Below are 17419 nucleotides of genomic sequence, written 5' to 3'. Positions count from 1 at the left end.
TGTAAAATTTATATGTGATAGTGTGTTACGCTACTGTGAGTACAGACCATTTGACTTGAAGTGATCTCATAGTGCCACCATTTCTCAATGGCTGTATTTCCACAATGTCAAACAATGTGCAAACAATATAACATACTGTTACTAATTGGCAAACGTTGTTAAAGACGTTTTCTATGATGTAAAGCGTCCGGCTTCATATTGTAAAACAGAAAACTAAATGTTTGTCTTAAAGTAACAGTTACAGTTAGAGCAAACTTACTGTTTGGAAAATATGACACACTGTATTTTGTTATGCGGGATGTGCAGTGCATAACAGCATAATCATCGACAATATTATTCTAATGAACAGTGATGACTACACATTACGTTGAATCTGGTTAAGTATTCGTACATACATTGCCCACTAAAGTCTAGTTTCGTATTCAAAAGAAATCTTTTAGAAGACACTTTTCACAGTTATTAAATAACTCAAATTTTGAATTGGCATTTCTTCACACATGCATCGGAAGCCAACCTTGTTGATAGTCATATTGGCATAGGTTCCCAAACTTTTTGGTTGGCGGCCCCCTAGCTAATGGGCTAACTTTTCTTGACCCACCAAGAAAAAATGTAATCTTAAATTTTAAAAAGAAATTAAACTTTTTTGCAACTCGACACTATAAGTTCTTATTTTACACTTGCCGTTTTGGCACCGAAACGGCCTACTTTTTGCACTAAATCAAACAGTTGCATTATGGTTCATTATGCAACTCATTTCGGTTGCATTATGAATCATAATGCAATTGTTTGATCAACAATCTGAGTTTCCACCTTGGTTGCCACCGTTTCCACAATAAGAGCTTGCAAAACTGTAACGGTTATAGATGATTATAGTACAGCTTGCTTGATCCAAACTTCAGGTCTAGTATGTTGTTGCACGTGGTCGTTCCCATTGAACTACCGCGAAACAGGATGGCACTAACAGAAATTATCACATTCAAGTAAATAATTTTGGCCATTGCAAAAAATGTTGTATGCAACTCGTTGCAAAACTCGATTTTTACAGCACTCGTCGTATTTATCCAACTCGGCAAGCCTCGTTTGATAAATATACGACTCGTGCTGTAAAAATCATCATTTTGCAACTCATTGTATAAATAAATATTTCATGATCCCGAAAAAAAGCTGCAATATTGCTATATTTCATAAACAATGACTATGTACTTTAGAGTTTATGTAAAAAATGTTTTCTATATCAAACAAATTTTATAAAATAGAAACATATTCCATACTCATATCGATATCAACAAAGTGAAACTATCTCTCACGACATTTGAAGGCCGAGTGACTCCTTGAGTGACTCCCTGAGAGGTCGCGACCCACAGTTTGAGAAACTATGGGTGTTGGTGCAATAGCCTTCGTTAAAATGCATATAATTATACATTTCAGATAAAGCCTGTATCCGCAATAATCGGGACACAAAAGTACGGCAGTAACTCTGTACTGAGTCAATAAAAAATGGTCAAAAATTAACTGAGAACTCTTTGATGTATGTTTATTATTTGTGCAAAATTTCATAAAAATCGATGCATTACTTTTAACTGAGGATGAGAAACAAACAGACGACGTTTTTAAGATTTTGTACAATCATCACCAATTTTCATTCGCATACTAGATGGTTCTTTTCCGCTACAATTCAAAGTTCTGTGAGGATAATTATGAAACTTCGTGAGCAGTTATGATACTTATAGAGACACTTTCTTGCAAAATTTCATCAACTTTTATCTATTGGATTGAAAGTTACTGGTGTTGATAGGGGATAGTGTTAGTGAAAATGTTTCATGTTTTTTATGTGCGATGTTTGCCAATTCATAACTTTTGAATATCTCTGTCAATTTTCATGAAATTTTCACAGAAGGTAGTTGATTATGTGTATATTATGCCTGCAAAATTTGACGATTATTGGTGTAGTACTTTCAACAATACAACTGAAACAATAAGGGGTGCTCACTAATTGTTGTCTGAAGGGCTAAAATCACGGTCAGCCCCAATATATGTTTCGACTATAAAATTGTTGATAGTGCATCGATTTTTTGAAATTTTGCCTATGTAAGTAAAGTAGATTGAGAGGTTTGTGTTCAAAATTTCAGTCATTTTCTTTATCAAATTCAAAAGTTACATCGCTGACAAGCTAAACCAGGGGCTGTACAAAATTCAATTGCTCGCGTTCTACTGTTTCATTGCTACAACAAAAGGTACTTCACCGATTCACATGAAATTTTGCAGGTGAAATGAATACATCTTAAGATATTATCAGGCACAATTTGAGCAATTTTAATGTACCTATTGCAGAGTTACATCCATATTTCTGTGTCCCGATTATTGCGGATACAGGCTTTATATAAGGATATACTTGTTAGAATCCCAGTATAATAAACACAAAAGGAACTAATTAATGACTAATTCGCCTGTTTTTTAAATAAAATGAATAAGGGGATGATATGGAAAGAAAGGCTTCCGTACAAGTGGATCAGAAATTTATGCATAACTAGCTGTCCCGGCAAACTTAGTCTTGCCAAGTTGTGGTGGTTTGACAACTGTTGAGGTCATCGCAGCAACGCACTCTAGATTGATTTAATTTTGATCACGCTGAATTTCTTCCCGGCTCATGAGAAACCCGTACTTTACCATTTTTTTACTTTTCTAGTTGATTTTCGTAACTTTTTGTACATATAAACACAGCCACCACGAATACGAATCGAACCATGCAAGAGTCATGCCGATCGGTCCACCCGTTCTTGAGTTTTGTTGCCTCAAAGGGATTTCAAACTCATTTTTATATATATAGATTCTATTATTTATTTATTTCATAATTCAACGGACTTATTATTGGTCTAATTGAATGACTTAAAATTAAATATTAACAAATCGCTTCATTCATAATTACATCTACATATAAATCATACTTGATCCACAGCTACCAAAGTCAATACAATTCAAAACATATCGAAACGCATAATTAAGGTACCCCGGGGCAAGTGGGATCTAAAAAAATGCTAGTTTAGTTTAGTCAAGCCATAAAAATTCAAACATAAATAATTTTATAATTTCAATGGTTCTAAAAGACATTGTTGGTATATTTTTCTTATTAACGGGCATGAAAACTGTTTCAAAATGTTTACATTCTGTATATTATGCATACAATGAAAATTTGAGCAGATCTTCATTTACTCCGTATCACGGGGCAATGGGGACTTATTCGGAATGTTTATACAAATGGCTTAATATAGTTGCTGCATAAATTGTAAATATTTTATACGAATAACTATGTTAAGCGATTTATGTTGGAAGAGTTTTGTGGTATAGTGCATAAATTGCGTAGCACATATAATTACGAATCACTGAGAAAAAAAAATGATTTAACTTTAAGTAGCTCGTGCAAAAAAAAAAATGTTTTTTTTATACAAAAAGCGCTATAAAGTTAAATGCCGAAAGATTTCTAAACTTGCTTTTCATATTACGTAGTTGGTGAATCTCGTCAAGTGATTTTTCAAGATTTAGGTACAGATGTTATGTTTTCCCTTGTATAATTTTACGATCATTAAATGAATATTTTCTAATCTTGAACTTTGAATAAGTCGTTTTCCAATTTTTTTCATACTTTATGGCCGGTTCCTTAACACTCAGAAAAACTCATTAACCCTTTGGAGCCGGATTGTTTTGCCTTCGCTGCCGTAACCTCGCTGGCCTCGAACACGTTTCTTATGCTCGGTTTCATCGCCGGGGTCATATTGACCCCTCCGGCTCCAAAGGGTTAAAGCGTTGTCCACTTAAAATCCGGACGCATGGCATATTTTCTAGGGACGCTCTCAATGATCACAATCTTCATTCTTTTACAGCAGTCTTATCCTACACTAGTCCTCTTTTAACGGTAAAAATTTCATCGATTTTCTTGCAACGAGTGAAAAGTTATTTTAGATTGAAGACAAGAGAAGGAAAAAAATCTTGCACAATCACGTTGAAAATTTGGTCAGGTACAGCAGTCGCAAAAAATGTTAATATCTCCAAAACCATTATGTGTTTTGTGCACAGATGTTGTTAATCATGGCATAAAGAAGATTAAAGCATGGGTTCATTGATTAATCTGCTTGGAATTCGAAGATTTGACAAGAAGTACGAACTCTGGGCATCGTTTTTTTTAACAAGATGATGAGAACAAATTTATACAAGGATGACAGCCTCAATAACCGCGTGCTGCTTTTCAAAAACGCACACAAGGGATCTATAGAGGTTTTACCTATTTCGATGATCTGTCACGGCAGCCGGAGCCGTTCAGTGGTTTCGTCATGGATGGGTAGTATTTATCAACGAAAAAACACTCAAATTTCGCGTTCACTCTATTCACCAAATTGCCTCTTATTTTGCAATAAGAAAAACTTTTTGAGTTTTTTCTTCGGAATACTAATCAGACTAATCAAGGCACTCAGGAAATTTCATAGACGACCTGATTGTTTGACTAACATGCCGAAGGGGTTGATTCTAAAATTTACCACCGTTGTGCAGATTTTTAAGGAAGTTAACACGGAAAAAGTGAAAAAATGTATTTTAAATAAAAATAAATAACTTCAATGTAATTTTTCCATGAAACTATACATAATAATCTTTGTTTTGAGGGCTTCACCTTTTATGTTTGTTATTCCGTCCCTGAGATATACGTGATTTTGACCGTCCGGATTCTAAGTGGACAATGCCTTATGCTGCGAAAAACGCTTAGACGAAAATATGAAAAATTAATGGTTTCGAAAAAAAAACATGTAGCTTCATAATCAGAACAAAAGGAATTAAGTATAATTCAACGATTCATTACTTCAGGCGCCGATTGCTTTACTTTTGTGTAAATTTCGACTTAGGCTGAAGAAAGCGAGATCAAACTATGAAAATGTGTTTGTTTACTCTCATAGGTTTCACTTGCCCCAGATGCTGAAATGCACTGGGGCAAGTGAGAGCAGTTAACAAAAGATATTAAATGAAAATAAAGTACAGCTTTTTTGCTTAAAATAATTTGCAAGCACTCCAAATATTATCCTGAAACCGAAAAAGTTTAACTTTATTTGTTATTCTATTTTAAAACGACGAATGTAGTAGAGTACGTTAATCTCACTTAGGGGCGATTTCTTCACCCTGGCTTATGCATTAAGCCAGGTTTAACTGTATGGGTAAGCCTGGCTTACCGGTTAAGCCGAGGTGAAGAAATCGGCCCTTAGTGAATTGAAAATTACATATGAACAACAATAACATATATGATCTCGTTATGGTGAGAACAATAACAATTTTTGAATTCAAAGTATCCGTTGGTGTTGTACCTATGTTTTCCATGAAGAATATTTGCCTTAAAAATATATATATATATACATGTAGGTCTCACTTGCCCTGGATTCTCACTTGCCCCGGGGTATTTTGGCAAATAATGACAGTTACAGCTTCTATGTTTCTTCAGGTTTTATGCGTGGTTGACAAATTCGCGGAATTTGACTCCACAAGACCATGTCGACACATCTAATGCTTTTTCAGGTATTTTGGTCCACTTTTTATTTAAATCTATCCCAAATGACACATGTCAATTTCTTGATTTTGCTTTGGCTAACCAAGCTATGTGGGAAATTACACTGTTGAAAATGCTTTGACATCCATATGTACAACAGAACATGTGCTCGATGAACAAATTGAGATTTGGCTTGGTCAGCCAAAGCAAAATCAAGAAATTGACATTTGTAGGGTGCTACGCTACGGTCACCCTTACCGTAATCGGTCGGCCGAGAACCGACCCGTCGAGAGTCCGACCGCACACTAATTATCATACAAATAAGTGATTGGGAGGCAGTGCCCGAAGCTCTTGACAATTAAAAATAATTTCCTCTCCCGCTTTGACACACATGTGCACAACAGTGTATGTGTTAGATGTTCATCTAATCCCATCCGAAGGAGGTTTGGATTGTGAAAAGAAGATAACCACGTGTGACTGTGGAATCGAGTTCAGTTCTAGGCCTGCTGGCGACGGAGATAGTCGAGTGACTCCGTAGCTTGAAGGAATAGAAGCGCCCGTCTAGCGAATTGGGAGTCGTGAGTTCGAGTCTCACCGGAGTACGTGGATTTCTTTTCATAATTCAAATCTCAATTTGTTCATCGAGCACATGTTCTGTTGTGCACATGGATGTCAAAGCATTTTCAACAGTGTCTAAATGACACGTTATCGAGCTTACCATATTTGAAATGCCTTGAAACTAATCACAAGTTGATTCATATCGAGCCCTGATGAAGATCCCAACCACAGGATCAAAACGTAATGATTTGAAATAATCAACGCTTTTTCTGACTGAAAAAAAAACACCAAATTTCTTGAAACTAATTTAACTACTCTCGAGCATTCATTGTATGGAGCACCAATGCATTGACAAACCATCGTTTTTACATCAGCCTCGGTTACACAGGTCACATTAGTTATAAACAGAGACAATAGTCCATTTTACGAGCCATTTTTATCAATAATATGTTGACAGGAGATAGCGTGCTAACCCGTGAAAATCAATATCATCATCCATATTGTTGTCATTTCGTAAAATAGCTCATTTCTGCCTACTACAATACATTTTTGGCGAACTAGTACCCTCGGTCGATTCCTCTTTATTATCATTATAGTTCTGATTTGTTCCATTAAAAAACGAAAACGGCTTTCCTGGGAAGCTGACTAAACTGATTAAAGCAACGATGGACGGTGTGCAAAAACTGCGTAAGGGTTTCGGATGAACTATCCAGTTCATTCGAATCTCGCCGGAGACTGCGACAAGGTGACGGACTCTCATGCCTACTCTTCAACATCGCTCTGGAAGGTGTGATGCGACGATCCCGGAACAACACCGGGGAACGACTTTCACAAAATCCGGTCAATTTGTGTGCTTTGCGGATGACATGGACATTATCGCCAGAACATTTGGAACGGTGGCAGAGCTGTACACCCGTTTGAAACGCGAAGCAGCAAAGATCGGACTGGTGGTGAACGCGGAACAGAGCACGACCGTTCCGTCTGGGTAGTAATGTTACGATAGACGGGGATACTTTCGAAGTGGTGGAGGAATTCGTCTACCTCGGATCTTTACTGACGGCTGACAACAACGTGAGCCGTGAAATTCGGAGGCGCATCATCAGCGGAAGTCGGCCCTACTACGGGCTCCAGAAGAAACTGCGGTCGAAAAAGATTGACCCACGCACCAAATGCACCATGAACAAAACGCTAATAAGACCGGTGATCCGCTACGGACACGAGACATGGACTATGCTCGAGGAGGACCTGCAAGCACTCGGAGTTTTCGAGCGACGCGTGCTAAGGACGATCTTCGGCGGTGTGCAGGAGAACGGTGTGTGGCGGAGCTCGCTGCACTTTACGGCGAATCCAGTATCCAGAAGGTGGCCAAAGCCGGAAGGATACGGTGGGCAGGACACGTTGCAAGAATGCCGGACAATATCCCTACAAAGCTGGTGTTTGGTACTGATCCGATTGGCACAAGAAGGCATGGAGCGCAGAGAGCATGATGGGTGGACCAGGTGGAGCGTGACCTGGCGAACATTGGGCGCGACTGAGGATGGAGAGTGGCAGCCACAAACCGAGTATTGTGGCGTACTATTTTTGATTATGTCTTGTCTTAAATGGGATGTTGAACAAACAAATGTATGTAATGTATGCACTTGCTCCGCCTCTAAATCTCGATAATTCCGGCTCAAACTCAGAGGTTTCTCTTTCTATGTCATTTGAACCCAGAAGAGCTTACGAATGTCAGGTTTCAACAACTTTTTAAAACAATCCGCTACCCCCACCACCCCTAGAGGACGAATGTTGCTGCTGATCTCTTTGTTCTCTGTCGCAAACATGTCTATTAACCCTCTAATACCCAAATTTTTGAATTGGACCAAATATTATTTTTCGTCATCTAAAATCGATTTAAACATGTTTTGGAAGATGATTCTTTTTAATTCTCGATTTCGTGAATTTCAGTTTTTGATTTTTCTAATTTTTATTTTTGAACAGCCAAACACTTTTATATTTTTTCTGGAAGCCTATTTGGGGTACGGATTTTTTGAGATGAAAACATTTTGAGATTTTATGATTATTGTTGAAATATTTTTATTTTAAATTTTTTGCATAGAAAATTTTATTTTTGTGTAATTTTAGGGAAAATAATTTTAGAGTGAATTCGATTCCTTTAAACTATTAAACTAGGGTAGAATGATTTGGGAAAAAAATAAAATAATTGTAGCGATCAGTGAAGAGAATTGTTAGACAAAAGAGGCACAAAACAAGCAACAAAGAAGGTGCGACGATTACTCTTTATCCCTACTGGTGACAGATAATGACACGATCTCGAATTTTTTTGTTGCAGACAAAACGGAAGCTGAATTTGTTGCGTATTTTTCTACTCGTGAATAATCAATTATTACTAACCCAAAGTCGAAACTGTTTGATGATAGAGCATCAGAGTTGCAGTGTTTACCGACTCGAAGTTACCGTTCGAAAATCGCAATGCAAGGCTTAAAAATCTCTAAACTCGTGGTGTACGATGTTAATCCCATTATTTTCAAGTTGGGACAAACTTATGTCGCATGGGTTTGTTTGTCGCAACAAATACAGGTTGCGACATTGTCATTATTGTTGCGCGATGGTTGAATTTTGATTCACTGTGGTAGCGATTGAATACAAAATAAACAATGACTTCTAAAAGGTGACTAAAACATAAATTTTTCAAACATTTAAAAAAAATGTAAATACGCTGTAAAACACACCAAAAATTATTTTGAGATATACAAAACAGTCCTTAATATCAGCCAAAAATATAAAAATTTTGATTTTCCACGAAACAAAAATTACAAAAATGCTCAAACTATACCCCGTCTAAAGGCGGGGTTGGGTATGAGAGGGTTAATCTGTCAAGTTGCATAACTTTTCGCTTCGACACTTCTCTAGTAGCACACATGTTCTAGAAATGAATATGACACTTTTATATGACCAAATTAAGTCATACAAGAGTTGCATATATCTTTGTAGTACATTATTGTGTGCTACTCGAGATATCCTTGCCAATCTCCGCCAGCAAGAGGCGTAGCGGCAAAGCCAGTGAATTCTTCCTGTATAATTTATTATTTCCACTATTGTTCAAACAAGCATTTGAAATGAAAAAAATCTTATTTTTTTCTGTTGCACCCCGTATTGCACATATTGGCATTTCGACTTAAACCTAAAAATCTTTGTCAACTGTAAGGTTGTCTTCAGTATCTCGTACTACACATTATAATTCGCAAACACAAATTACAAACATGGTTCCTGTATCTGCAACATACGAGCATCTTCCGGTACATGAACAAACCTTTTCCGGTCGGCTGGCCGGTGAATGACACCGTCGTGAACAATAATGACCAGTGGGAAATCCGGAAACGAACACGCACATGCACCCTCTCCAAACCAGCCAAAGCAGTCAGTGGCATGAATTACGAAAGCAATTTTTACAACCAAACAATAAAATCTACACTGAGTTTGAGAACGACCTAGAAAAAAAAATCCTCACCCGCACAGTGGGAATCCCATCCAGTTGAACAATGCGTCGCAGCGCAGCATCCTCCTGTCCTGGGCCTGCTTCGATGTGTGTTATTGCTGTCCACTGCAACAGTGCAGACCAATTCCGTACAAGTCAAAGGATGCTTCGATTGAGATTGTTGTTTTGTGTCGTTTATTTTTTTTTCTTCGGTGAATGACGTTTGTGCGGAACTTCCTCTCCGTCCTCGAACAATGACCGCACAGAGGAAAATAAAAAGTCTCCTGAAAAGGACATTCCAGACACTCCGACGACGACCGACCGACGGCTAGGATGATGATGACAATTGCCACTTTTCCCTCATAGTTTCAAGTTGTTCTCTTTTTGGGCTGGGAAGGTCCGTGATGAATCGGTTTTCGCTTCGTTTTTTATTGTAGGTATTTACGAAGAGAAGAACCGAACCAAATCGATAATTGTCAGAGATTTGGCTTTTTATTGGACTGAAATGACATCCGGTTTCGGCTTTTCGGATCGGCTTTTTGACTTTGGATCGTCGTCGGTCGTCGGCCATCGGGTCCGGCGCGGCATCCGGCAGCGGAAGTTTTATTTTTCAAGGAGAAACGATAGAAAGCGACGGGTTCGGGTGCGTGGCGGATTGTGCCGCGGCCTCTTGAGAGGATTAAAGTTGATCTTTGAGGAAGATGGGGGAAAAAATGAAAGTCAAGTTTGTTGAAGTTTTTCCAATGGGAAGGAATTTATTTATGATTCTAATTCTTCCGGTACATTGTATCACATACTTATATGGTTGATGCTGAGAGGGAGAGTATTCGAAATGATCCTGGCTGTTTTTTTATATTGTTTAGCGATTTTGTACTGCTTTTCCAAATGAAACGACAACTTCGATTTTCAATACATGGATACGTGAAACATAAATTTGTGAAAATGTAGAGAGCTTCAGTTACAATTCGCCAAAATTCCAATTTTAGTATGTTGTCAAATAATTTTCAAATATAGCACGGTAAACAAAACAAAGCAGGCTACTCCGGAGTAAAAGCCCACACACAACAGATACGTTCGCGTTGTGTTGACAGAAGTTTGACAGATAACTCTTGTGAAACTGTCAGATTAGGGGCTGTTCATAAACCACGTAGACCAAAATTTGGTCATCTCAGACCCCCTTTTGAAATTTGTATGGAGCGTAGACCTTGGCCAGACCCCCCCAAAGAGGAGAAATCCTCTAAGAGTTTCTTCAGGCATTGATGTAGAAATTCTTTCTGGAATTCCTGCTAGAGTTTCTTGAGAAGCTTCTTCAGAAATTTCCATAGAAGTCAGTTCGAAAGTTTCTCAAAAAGTTTCTTCAGAAGTTCCTTCAAAAGTTATTCATGTTTTTTTTTTATAAAACTCTGAGGAATTCAACTAAAAATTTCTAAAAATCTTTTGAGGAAGGAATTCTAAGATTTTTTTGAGGATTACTGCAGAGATTCCTCTAGGAGTTCCCTCAGAAATTTCTTTAGACGTTGCTTCAGGAAATATTGTATGTGTTTTATCAAGAACTCAACTAGGTGCTCCTTCAGAAAATTCTTGTGGAAATCCTTCAGGCATTGCTGCAGAATTTCTTTCGGGAACTGCTGCTAGAGTTTCTTGAGCAGCTTCTTTTGAAATGTTGCTAGAAGTCCGTTTAGAAAAATTACAGAAAGTTTCCTAGGAAGTTCCTTCAAAAGTTGTTCAATCAACTTCGATGGTTTTGGAAAGGTTTTGAAAACCTGCCAGAGAAATTCCACCAAGAGCTTCTACAAAAGTAAGTATCCTGAGCAAGAAGTTTCGAGAGTTTTTGTTAAGGTAAATTTAGGAATTCCTCTATTTTTCTAAAAAAAATCTTCAACTGCTGTTTCAAAAAGTTCTTTTCGGAGTTCCTTCAGGCATTGCCTTTCAACAATTCCTACTATCGTTTCTCGAGCAATCCCTTCTGAAATCTCCCTAAAAATCCGTTCAGAAAGTTCCTAAAAAGTTTCTTCAGAAATCGCTCTGACGCTCTAAAAGTTCCTTTCAAAGTTGTTTAATCAACTTCGATGTATTTTTTTTTTGGAAAAACTCCTAGAGGAATTTCGCCAGGATTTTCTACAAAAATCTCTTGAGGAACGAACTCCACGAGTTCTCCCAGTAATTCCTCAAGAAGTTTCTTTAGACATTTTTTGAGGTGTCCCTTCAAAATCTCTTTTAGATGCTCCTTCAGAAAATTCTTCCTCAGTTCCTTCGGGAATGCCTTAAGAAGTTCCTTATTTAAGCATTCAGGCAGTTCATTTCCTAAATAACAACAGGTAACTCTCAATGGTCTTCTTCTCCATTTCCCCAAAAATTATCTTCAAATATTGTTTAGAAAAACTTCCGTAGGAGTCCCTGTAAGAATGTCTAAACCTGTTGGAGAAATTTCTAGAATTCGCTTGCCGGGAGTTGGTTAGTCATTGAAAAGTGAACAGTGTACGCGTAAGATTCTGAAAATTGCTTGCAGGGAGTTGGTTAGTGGGCGCGAAAAGTAAACAGTGTACGTGGAAGATTCGGAAGTTTTCTTGCCGGGAGTTGATTAGTGGGCGCGAAAAGTAAACAATGTTCACTTTGTGCCATCCGTCGTCGTTTCGAGTAATTGAAAAAATAATTGATTAGATAAACGCGTTTTATTCATAGCTTCCACCTCTAATATGCGTATATGTCACGCCGATCCCTCTCTGAAGCCATCATCAAACATCATGTACTTGGATTGAAGAAAAACTGGCAAAAAAGATACACGAAATTCTTTAAACTGCTCAGCATATGTCCTTCCAAGTCCTCTCTGGAGCCACCATACAAATTTTGCTAAATTGAAGAAAAATTAGGATCCGACAACTGCTAACTTTTTTCTCCGGAAATGATTTAACTGGTCGACGGAAGACCTTTCCGCAATTAGTACTTGTCTGTCCACATTATTAGTGGTGGTGGTGATTATGGAATTCCGTCAATCTGCTGTGGTGATGTTGGCGCTGGTCGTGGGTGAAGTTTTGAAGATAGCCGTATGAAAATATTGGCGACCCCTGTTCATTATGGAAGCGATGTCCTGCTCATTTTGCGTTAATCAAAGATGTAAAATTTCAATGTGAATCGTTCCCGCCGATCGTGGTTGAATCGAATCCCAAGGTAGATTGAGGATAAATGGATGGAGGTCTAGATGGCAGGGATGGCATTCCACACATAAAATGTGCACAGTGGAGCTCATTTTCATATTAAAACCACGCACAATTGCACACACACACTGAGGATCATGCCACCCCTGCTAGATGGCATTCTTGGAGAAATTTCCAGAAGGACTTCTGGTGGAATCCATAGCAGGAAACCTGCCAGGACTTCCTGAAGGGCTTCAAAACGGGTGACGAAATACAAAATTGCCGCCTTTAATATGCGTACATGTTCTCCCAATTCCTTTCTGAACTCATCATACAAAGAACTTCTTTCTTAAAACAAAGAAATCAATAAATTGTCCTTTCAAGTCCTCTCTGGAGCCACCAAAAATAGAATTGTAGAAAAAATATCAATTGTCAACAGCTGATTTTCTTTCTTCGGAAACGATTGGACTGGTCAACGGAAAACTTCACCAGAATCACCACAGACACAGACGTAACACTTGCAAAATTTCCATCGACCATGATGGTGATGGTTATGGTAATGTGAAGTGGGCGATGGATTTTCACGAAAATTGCTGTAGGTGTTATGTCTGTGTGGAATCACATCAATCAGCTGTGGTGTTGATGGCGGTGCTTGTGGATGAAATTATGAAAAAGTCATTTTACAATGTTGATGGTCTCTGTGTATTACGACGAAAGCGTTTTCCCACTCGTTTCGCGTTAATCAAAAATTGGAATTTCTCATTCTGGGTTGTTTTCGATGATCGTAGTTGAATCGAATCCCACGGTTGATTGAGGTTAAAATCATGGAGGTCTACTTGGCATTCCTGAATGCCCTGAAGACCTTTGAAGAATTCACAGAAAGAAATATGCTTAGAATTCCTGAAGGAATTCAAAAGGGCATTTTTTAAGTAATCGACAGATGGTTTTGCGACAATCAACATTGCTGCCTCTAATATGCGTCCATATCCTGCCAATGCCTCTCTGGACCCACCATACACCATGTAGAATGTAGATTGGAGAAAAATTGCAAAAATAAAACAGAAATCATAATGTTCTAAAAACTGCTTAGCGTATGTCCTTCCAAGTCCTCTATGGAGCCACCATTCGTTGATTTGTAGAAAAAAAATAGCAACTGCCAACTGCATAATGTTTTCTCCGGAAACAGTTGGACTGGTCGACGGTAATTCTTGCCGCATCAGTGGTCTGTCCGCATTATTAGTGGTGATGGTGGTGGTGATGATGGCATTATGTCAATCGGCCGTGGGTGAAGTTTTGAAATAGCTATTTGACAATTTTAGTGATCCCTGTTGTTCGAATCCTATGGTTGATTCAGGATAAACAGATGGAGATCTAGATGGTATCCCTGGAGAAATTTCCAGGATTTATGGAAGAATCCATAGAAATAAAGAATTCCTGAAGAAATTCAAAAGGGCATTTTTGAATTTGTATGGAGGATTATCAACATTATCATCAAGAGCTTCTGGAGGAATTTCTAGATATCTTAAAGAGCAATTGTTAAAAGAACTCCTAGATGAATTCCTGTAGATACTCTTGCAAGGACTGGAGAAATAATTCCCGCAGATGATCCTCACGAATTTATTGAGGAATTTTGAAGACGAATTCCTGAAGGAGTTTCCACAGCAACTTCTAGGTTAACTTTTAAAGGATATTTTATAGAAATTCTTTGCAGAATTCCTGCAGAAACTTATAACTTATTACAAATTTTACTTTTGTGTTAAATGTTCTATTTTAACTTGTAAGCATTTTCCTAAGTTTAATGCACATTTATAGTGCTCTGGAGTAAAAGAGCACGATGAGATCTCAGCAATCTCATTTCTGATGGCCTACTTTTAAGTCTTTTCGGGCAAAATCAACTATCAGATAAGTGAATTGTACCCTAACAGGAACATCAACATTTAAACGTCTCGTATTAAAACCTGAATTCATATGGTCCGTTAGGATCAAAAACTCCCAGAAAAAACTCAAGCTATGAAAGCAAATAACGCTGTGAACAATAAGACAACCAGCCAGACAAAATACGAATACAGGATTAACTGATGAACCAACAACTATTACGAAACCTCGTCATCCTATATTTCGTCAATTGTTATTCACTAGGGTAACAGGGCAAAATGTATGATATGTGTTCTGTGTTTGTCCATCTGTGATGTCCTACTTTATTACGCATTTGTAGTGTTCCACTACAAGGTGCTATATTTTAATATACATTTGTAGCGCTTCATTATTTTTTCGCAAAAGACTCTTATAAGGAATTTCTGGATGAACACCTTCAGAAACTCTTGAAAAAAAATCCCATTGAAATGACAGAATATTCCCCTGATGGGAATCCCTAAGAGCTGCTAGAGTTTTTATTGTACAAAATAATTTGTAGGAAGCCTTGAATGAATTGGAACATGCGGATTGGAATTTCTGGAGGAACTCCCTAATAAATTCTCTGAAGAGCTTTTTGAGGAGCTCCTGCAAAATCTCTTGAAGGAACTCTTCTCGAAGCTATTGAAAAAAACTCCTGGATGAATTCCTTGGAGAGTTCCTGGAGGACCACGTTACCAGACTCATAGAAAAATTTTAAGACTTTCTGGAGAAACTCTTGGAGAAGCTGCCTCTGCACTCTGTGGGAATCCCAGAGGGACGTCTTGAGGTACTTCTAGATAAGCTTTCAACAGAATTCCTGAGGGAATCCTTGAGGAACCCCTTGATGTATCACTGAAAGTTTCTGATACTATTCTCTGGAAAAGAAAAAAAAATGATGAAATCCTTGAGAGTTTCTTGAGGTACTTCTAAATCAGCTCTTAAATGAATTTCAGAAGGAATCCTTACAGAGCCCTTAGATATATCCTGAAAGTCGAATCCCTGGATATATTTTTTCGGACGCGGCATTCAACTATTAGAAGAATTTCTGTACTTCAGGGAACTCATTTGAGAAGCACCTAGCGATATTGCAAGAAATTACGTATTGGGTGACAACTGATTCTCGCGAAGAAACTGTGATTGATAGAATGTCTACCATATGGAAGGCTTCACTGAATTTGTGTAGTGTTGTGGCACACAATTTGGGAAACACTGGATGGATTACGTCGCTATGCATGTTCTTTTTTCGGAGTAGCCACTCCACAGTGGGATCATTCTGAAAAAAAGACGATCAAAACCTCTAAGAGCCGTTAGATGACATTTTGGCATATAGGTGTCTTTGGAAGATGTGTTCAGAAATATCGTCTCTATTTTTATGCATATTCACTGTATGGTAAAACTGTAGGGTGAACCCGAGCAAAAAAACATTTTTTCAAAATACAGTGACCCCACAATTTATGAATCGGCAAAAATGACCACAGTTTATGGATCACTCATTTGATCAACATGGTGATTCATAAATAGTGTACAAAATTAAGGTGATTCATCGGTGTGGGGTCACTGTAATTTTTTAGAGGGTAGATGTCTTCAGCAAAGTTGTAGAACTGAAATTACTTGTAACTTTGCTGAAGACACCATATAGTTTGGACTTCACAAGGGACTTCATTTTTTGGGAGAAAATATGAAAGTTTAAAAAACAACCTCAAAATCAGTTTTTTGAACTTTTTTATGATTATATCGTAAAATTTCAAAGTGATATGTTCTACAAGTTTGTAGATACTACTGGAATACACTATCTTGCCGAAGACACCATCTTTGTAAAATTGAAAATTGCTCCAGTAAACCGATTTTTTTTGAAAATTTTTCACTATTTTCACTATTGAATATTTTTTGAATAGGCACTTTTTGGCAGTCGTGCTATCAAAATTTCAATGCTTTATCATGTCCAGAATAGACCAAAAGTAACTTAACAATCGGGTCTGATAAGGCACTTTGATTTCTGATGCTATTTCAATAGGCATTTTTCAATGAAAATATTCACAAATTTCATACCAATCAATTAATACAAACTGAAAACTCACGAAAACTTTTCGACATTAATATTTGTTAATTTGTTAGTCTACATTTCTAACACTGTGGTTGACTTTACATTGAATAAGTTTTTAACACCAATTAAAAACTGTGTTTTTATCTAATTTTTTATTGTAATTCCCAATGCATTTGTTTACGTTACATACATTAATCAATCAACTAAAATGAAACATTGTTACATCACATTGAAATAGCCAGTATCTGTTAGAGATATTCTAGGTTGTAAATCTTACGTTATGATGAAAATTCTTCACAGATATTTTATTGAAATTGGTTATGCTGTTTGATACTCTTTAAAATTTATTTTTTCCAGTTTTCAAGAACTGCGTCCGTTAGGTCGATTCCTGTCCATGATTATCAAAATTCCTTCGTCGTAGACATATTACCTTGGTTCATCCCTTGACAAATCCGCATCAAGATCACGGCTCGATTATGGATACTTTTCCGGAGGAGCCTTTAGTTTTAAGTTTATATTATAACGATTTTTTGAAAAGATAAAAAGGTTTTGTGCCTTTTTGAGAAAGATTTCGTAGATGAGGAAATCACTCAAAGAAAGAGGCTTTTGCCTCTTTCAAAATTTGTAGTTCAAAATAAATGACACTAACAGTTGAAATAGTCTACATTTATTTAACTTGTTTCTTTTTATTCAGAAGTACTACTTGGATGAGTTAAAAATAATATCGAAAGGTTGTATGAGATTTGTGAATATTTTCTTTGAAAATTACTACTAAAATAGCTTCAGATATT

The sequence above is a fragment of the Aedes albopictus genome, chromosome 3 (assembly GCF_035046485.1).
Source record: "Aedes albopictus strain Foshan chromosome 3, AalbF5, whole genome shotgun sequence".
NCBI classification, from domain to species: domain Eukaryota; kingdom Metazoa; phylum Arthropoda; class Insecta; order Diptera; family Culicidae; genus Aedes; species Aedes albopictus.
This window is presented reverse-complemented; position numbering follows the sequence as displayed.